At 33.9% G+C, this 7,893-nt stretch overlaps 1 pseudogene; it reads right to left on the bottom strand.

Moving 5' to 3' along the window:
• Nucleotides 1–4,428: 4,428 nt before the first annotated feature.
• Nucleotides 4,429–5,902, bottom strand: LOC125359978 (annotated as a pseudogene).
• Between the last annotated feature and the right edge of the window lie 1,991 nt (nucleotides 5,903–7,893).

The following is a 7,893-nucleotide window of genomic DNA, read 5'->3' on the forward strand; positions in this document are numbered from 1 at the left end:
TCTATTAAATCAGCATAGTATCATAAAAGCTTTAGACAGAACAAACATAAGAGATGTTATAGAAGCAAAGACTAACTTCTACCATGAGAAACAAAATCAAAAGACAGACTTCTTGTGAGCAGTATGAAAAGTGACGTTTGTTGACTAAGTGTGGATGAAATGTAGAGAAATGGTGATTAATGTTAAAATCCTGTCCATTTGGGCTTAGAGTAAAGAGGCATTTGTCCATTTGGTTTGCTACCTTACCCATTTTCTGCTGAAGCTCAAATATTTCTGGATGGTGAAAATTTGTCTCTATAAGAATGTCCATTATCAGGAAAACTAACAATAACAAATGCTGGAGGGGATGTGACCAAAAGGGAAGCCTACTAAATTGTTGGTGGGAATGTAAACTTGTTCAGCCACTCTGGAAAGCGGTATGGAGATTCCTCAGAAGGCTAAACATAGAGCTCCCCTATGACCCAGCAGCCCCACTTTTGGGCATCTACCCAAAAAACTACAAACAAGAACACACTAAATCCACCAGCACAACAATGTTCATCGCAGCACAACTTGTCATTGCTAAAATATGGAACCAACCCAAATGCCCCTCAATGGATGAATGGATCAGGAAAATGTGGTACATATACACAATATCAGAAAGAATGACATTGTCCCACTTGTAAGGAAATGGAAGGACTTGTAAAAAATTGTATTAATTGAAGTGAGCCAGACCTAAAGAAACATGGACTCTATGGTTTCCCTCATAGAAAATAATTAGTACAGGTTTAGGCTAGTCACAGCAGAGGATCACAATAGCCCAATAGCTATATCCTTATGAACACATAATATGAAGTTAAGTGAAATGAACTCCTTGTTATGGAAATGAGTGTTATATCAATGTTGTGATTACTTTCAACATGCCATGTGAAACCATAGGGCTTTTTTTTGTTGTTGTTGATGATCCTCTTGTATCCCCTGCCTGTGGTTGTCCCCATGCTATCACTGTATATTATTTGAGTACCCTAGATACTGTATTAGAACTAGGGAAGGGAAAGGGAATATCAAAATCGAGAGACAATGGATAAAAAAACAAACGACTCCGAAAGCAATACTTACAAAACCATTTGGTGTAAACCAACTGAACAAGTCTTGGGGAGAGAGGAAATGGGGAGGGGGGAGGAAGGGGAATAAGGGAGGAGGTAACAGGTTGTACAAGAAATGTACCCACTGCCTTATATATAACCCCTCTGTACATCACTTTGATAATAAATAAGTAATTATCCCGAAAAAAAAATTGTCTCTGTAGAGTTTGGTTGGTTATTATAGTATGTTACAAGGCAGTTTAGAAACAGAGAGAAAGAAAAATCTGGAATTACATAAAATGTGTCCAACTGCCTCTTACTCATACATTGGTATACCTTCTAAATGAAGAAAAGATAACTTTCAAATTCATTTTCATATCTCTACTCACATGGTAAGTAATCGAGTGTGAATCAGATGTTTCCTATTATATGTTATTATTGAAGTATAAAGAACACAGCCAGATTGTGTATTCTTCAACAGGCTTCATAATGGAGCACCTAACTTTCCATTGTGCAACACAAATCTGAACTCCTACCATGATTATTATCATATATACAATGCAATATATTATAGATGGATTGATTAATATCAAAGTTAATTTTTTGCATTTGTTGTTTATACTTCATTCTATTTCCAGTTCCCAAATTCTTCCATGTATTTCTTATACCTCAGAGTGCTTTAACTACTCTCATTTTTGTCAAGGAAACCTTTACTCTTCTCATTGTAGGCTTGGTATTCCATATACCTGTATTTTTACCAGGGGAATAGTTATTACCTCAATCACACAAAGTTGGTTTATTTCTCAACTTATTTGGAATTACATACCTGTTTAGTATTTAACATGTGATTTCTGTATTGTCTTTATCTACAAAAATAATTGATGTTTTGATTATTTAATTTCCATTTTTTCATACCAATAGATACCAACATGTGATATAAACGGAAACTGAAATATGAAGCACAAGGTGCAATGTATATTTAGCATGAAGATTTCTACATAATTTTTAAATTTCTGCTCATAATAACTTTTATGCTAGTAGATTTTCTATGCAATTTCAACTAAAACAATAATCTTCATTATTAAAACAATCAAATGAAATTATGATAATAAAATCAAAACTGATGTTTTCATGAATTATTTTAATTAATATAGAATCATTTTTGCAACTTTAATCAGTTTTAGTTCAACCATTTAAAATATGACATAAATATATTTAATATCCTTAGTATACTTTGGGAGAGAATACTTTTAAAAGATTCTGTACCACTTTTCAGGTCTATATCTTTTATACCACAGTGTCATATACTTCAAATACTTTGCTAAGATTTATAATGTTTTGGGGTTGTTTTTTTTTTGGCCAGTCCTGGGGCTTGAACTCAGCCTGAACACTGCCCCTGGCTTCTTTGTTTGTTGTTGTTATCAAGGCTAACACTCTACCACTTGAGCCACAGCGCCACTTCTGGTTTTTTCTATACATGTGGTGCTGAGGAATTAAACCCAGGGCTTCATGTATGTGAAGAAAGTACTCTACCACTAGGTCATATTCCCAGCTCCCTAAGATTTATTTTGTTTTGTTGTATATCGTTATGAGTCTAATAACTATTTACAAAATTATTAGTCAATACCATGATACTTAAAATTACCCTTTATTTATTCAGTGTCAGATGATTGCTAGGGCATAATTAACTTGAAGCATTTGATCATTATATAGTGATATATATATATATATTTATATATTTTGCATTCATACAGTATTCAAACCAATTTTTACTGGAAATATTTCCCTCTGTGCAATAAATTCATTAAGAATTTTTCAACAGTGGACATTTGAAACTGAATATGCCTGTGAAACAAGAGATACATTTCAGACCATATTTAACTAACAGTTTTGGTTAGAGCACAGTATGGTGACTACATTATAATATTTTAGCACAGAGTGAATCAGGGGATGTAAATGGGAGTGAGAGGTTGTACATGACTTACTGAAATACACATGGAGGGCAGCATGAGGCCAAGAAATGGAAATAGGTTAAATTGGTTAGGGATTTTTAATAAATTAATTGTAGTGAATTTTGTTCTATCAACACTATATAAATTTTTATAAATCATAAATGACACATGAATTAATATTTACTATAAATAGATATAATTAAATCATACAGATAATTTCTTGACTAGATTTACAATCACAATATGATTTACAATCACAATATGACTATTGGTCAACTTGTTACTTCCTATAAGTGTATCTATGGACTACAAAAGATACCAAGTGATAAACAATGAACACAGATTCCCTGTCTCTCAATTAAAACCCCGTGTCTTAGAAAACTAATCAAGAAAATTAATTTTAAAAAATCAAAAGAAGAAAACACACTCTTCTTTTTTCTAAAGAAAAAGACAAACCTGTCTTTAAAAGAAATGTTACAGGGCAGAAGGGAATGACAGTAACAATAGCTAATCAAGAGATTGAGATCAGAGAATCACAGTCTGAAGTCAGTCCACATAGACAAATACTCAAAACAAATCAACAAAAGCAGTGGCCTGACTTCAGTAGCTCTCATCTGTAATCCTAGCTAGTGAGGGGGCTGGTTTCGAAGGATTATGTTCAAAGCCATTATGGATAGGAAAGTCTATGACTCTCATTTTAAAGTAACCACCAAAAAGCTACAAGTGGAACTGTGGATCAAGTGATAGAGTGTTATTCTTGAGCACAAAACTCAGAGGCAGTGCCCAAACCCTGAATTCAAGTACCAGGACTAATATATATTCATATGAAACTTGAGATACATTTCCATTTCAGGGCACAATTATCTAATAGTTTTTGTTGGAGCACAGTATGGTGACTACATTATAATATTTCAGCACAGAATTTCCTGAAGTCAGTAAATCAGTGGATGTAAATGGGAGTGAGAGGCTGTACATGGCTCAGTGAAGTACACATGGAAACCTAAGGTCTAATATATACACAGAGAGGCAGCCTAATGAGTGCTTGAGGCATTATATTCAAGACATAATAAGAACACAAAAAATATAAAATAATAGAAAAGTGAGTGCTGGTGGCTCATGCTTGTAGTCCTAGGTAATCAGGAGGCTGAAATCTGAGGATTGTGGGTTCAAAGACATCCTGGGCAGGAAAGTATATGAATTTCTTAACTCCACATAACTCCACAGAAAAGCAGAAGAGGTAGTGTTGCTCAAAGTGGTAGAGTGCAAGCTTTGAGCAAAAGGAGTTCAGGAACAGTGCTTTGCCCTGAGTTCAAGCCCCACAACCAACAACAATGATAATAGTTATATTCATTAACCTTAAGCATATCACATATGTAAAAGCCAACATAAAATATATGTATGCATGGTTCTATTCATTTTTTGTATAGAAAGTTACTTTGCAGCTTATTTTTAACAGATGCCAGAACCTCTTTATTCCTAAAACTGTAGATGATGGGGTTAAGCAGGGGTGTGACAATAGTGTAGAATATGGCCAGGAACTTATCCTGGCCTGAAGTGTGGTATGATCTTGGCTTCATATAGGTGATGATACATGGCCTATAGTACATTGTAACCATAACCATGTGGAAGGAACAGGTGGAAAGGGACTTTTTCTGTGCCTCTGAGGATTTTATTTGGAAGACTGTGTGCAAAATTTTTATGTGCAAGGCAAACACTCTTGCCACTAGGCCATATTCCCAGCCCAAACTACTCATTATGTTTAAATTAAGCTTCAGCTTTTTTTTTTTTTTTTTTTTTTTGCCAATCCTGGGGCTTGAACTTGGGGCCTGAGCACTGTTTCTGGCTTCTTTTTTATTTTGCTCAAGACTAGCGCTCTACCACTGGAGCCACAGAGCCACTTCTGGCTTTTTCTATACATGTGGTGCTGAGGAATCAAACCCAGGGCTTCATGAATGCCAGTAACTTTTTATTTATTTATTTATTTATTTTATTTTTGCCAGTCCTGTGGCTTGGACTCAGGGCCTGAGCACTGTCCCTGGTTTCTTTTTGCTCAAGGCTAGCACTCTGCCACTTGAGCCGCAGCAACTCTTCTGGCCTTTTCTGTATACCCAACCTAGGGCTTCATGAATATGAGCCACACTTGCCCACTAGGCCGAGGCCTAAGGTATGAAACTGTAACCTCTCTGTACATCACTTTGGCAATAAACAAAAAATAAATTAAAAAAAAATATGTACGATAAGAAGATGATGGAGAACGGGGTCAGAAGAAAAATAATTCCACTTAAATATACTATTTTTTCATAGTGTGATGTGGCTACACAGGACAGTGTCAGCAAAGCAGAGATTTCACAGAAAAAGTGATCACTGGCCCTAGAATGACAGAAGGATAAATGTATGATATTTGCTGTGTGCACTATGGAGTTGAAGGTCCCAACCAGCCAGGATCCTGCAGCCATGAGTCTGCTGACAGCCTCCTTCATGATCACTGGGTAGCGCAGTGGGTGACAGATGGCTGCATAGTGATCATAGGACATGGCGGCCAGGAGGAGACACTCGCTGCCTAGTAGGATGAGAGACACGAATAACTGAAAGCCACAACCCACAAAGGAAATGGTTCTGCTGCCTGACAGAAAATCAGTGATCATCTTGGGGACAATGTTGGAAATATGCAAGATATCCATGAAGGAGAGATGGCAGAGCAGGAAGTACATTGGGGGTATGGAGTCATAAATCACCTCGGATGAGGAGGATCATGAGTACGTTTTCTGTCAAGGTCATGACAAAGATGAAAAATAGACATAAGAAGGAGCCTAGACTTGCTTGGGAAGAAGAGAAAAGTCCCCCAAGTATGAAGTCATTATTGAACGTGTGATTTCTATGATTCATAATGAACTTCTACCTATAAATAATAAGAGAAGCACATATATAATATAGAAACCAATAAGAAAGTATACACATGTCAATCCCAATCGCTTATGCAATTACAATACCTACCTATGTTACAAGTGAGTTAGGTATGCATATTTTAAATTCACATTAAAAGTGTCTTCATCGGTGTTTGAAGGGAACATACAAAGGTGATTGTTAATTTGCACAAACCAACTTGTGGTTATTCACTATCTTGTATGGATGTATGTCTCCAACTTCTATTGATACCATACACTTCAACAATCCCAGTTTTTCCATAATGACTTTATCTCAAGAATGCTGTGCTGCCTTTTGAAGTCTAATGTCTAGATCTAATCCTTAATCCTTGATTCCAAGGTCATTCTTATTTTCATAATTATTTCATTTATTGTAGTTAACACTTCTAGTATTTCAAGTTAAAGGTCTTGCTTCATGTTTACTCTCATTGTGATCTAACTTAATGTTGGGTTTATTTATTACTACATACAAATTACTCCAAAGTATTTTGGGCACATGGCAGTTGTAAGAAATAATTTTTATGTACAACAAATTCAAAAATTTGCAAAAGAACTGGTTATTCTTTTAGTTACATTTCCCATGATAGAAAATTAAAAGAATATCAAATTGTTCCAAAACTTGCCTACAAAAATAAGAAATTAGCTGGGGGAAAAATGAGGGAAGAGGTAACAAGTTGGATAAGAAATGTATGCATTGCCCTACTTATGAAACTGTAATCCCTCTATATATCACTCTGACAATAAAGAAATGAAAACCAAAAAATAAGAAATTGGAAAATATCTTGCTTAGTTTGTGTTTTTGTTGGAAATATTTTATAGGTTCAATATAAATAATGAAATATTGTTATTCTGAATCCACAATGACTTAAGAAGATATTTGACTTCTGTTTTACTTGTGATTTACAGAAAATACATCATTTTATTTTTTATTGCATACATGATAAAATAGTTTTAAAATATCTCTTCACAAATGAATGTTTGACTTCAGTAGTAATTAACTAATGGTAGTAACTGATTTAAGCATAGAAAATAATCAACGAATCTTTTAGACAGACTCTTTAAATTTTTATATATTAATTTCAATTTTGAACAACATTCAACAGTAGGTTACTATTGAAATCATACCAATTCTGAAATAACATTCTGCCTATTAACACCCACCTTCAGTTTTTTATTAAAATAATTTATAAAACTATTTCTTTTAATTTTGCTATAGCAGTACAATTTTTGTTAATATTTCTACCTACACATTTATAGGTTAAGGGAATTAATTTTCTCCCACATTATCTACTGAGGTGATAAAGAAATAATGGTAATAAGACAAGTTAAAGAAACTAAAAGAAAAAAAGTCCAAAGAAGTAAGGAAAATGCTCTGAATTCTCCCTGAAGAAAAATTATTCTGACAATATTTGATAGGTCATACTTTAAGTGTACTTATATTTTAGCATATATAAGAATATCAAATTGTTTTGGCTTTTACATAAACCTTGTTAGTAATCTAATTGATACTTTTACAAAAATAGACACATGCTAGTTTGAGTTTGTGAACAACAGATGACGCAGAAGTGATTGTTACTCATAAGTCACTAAGGTGGCAATTATATGGAACACAGAATCAAATGCTAAATCAGTCACTTTAAGAAAACAACACATAGAAAATATGAATAACAGATACATAAAACTCTGCTTTTCTTAGGAATTAGTATGCTATTTACTCAAGTTAATATAGAATTATGTAATTATAAAAGAGCAAGGTAAGCAGTGTGTTTCTAATACTCTGCAAAGATAAAAGAAGAAAAATTGTATTTTGAAAATATTTCAGTTTGGGTCTCTTTTGTTTATGCAACAACGTTCATTATGAATGGTATCTGATTTTTTTTATTTTTTTATTGTTATTATAAAAGTGATATACAGAGAAAGCGGTTACATTTATATTTTTCAGGTAAAGAATAC

The sequence above is a fragment of the Perognathus longimembris genome, chromosome 11, assembly GCF_023159225.1.
Source record: "Perognathus longimembris pacificus isolate PPM17 chromosome 11, ASM2315922v1, whole genome shotgun sequence".
Lineage (NCBI taxonomy): Eukaryota > Metazoa > Chordata > Mammalia > Rodentia > Heteromyidae > Perognathus > Perognathus longimembris.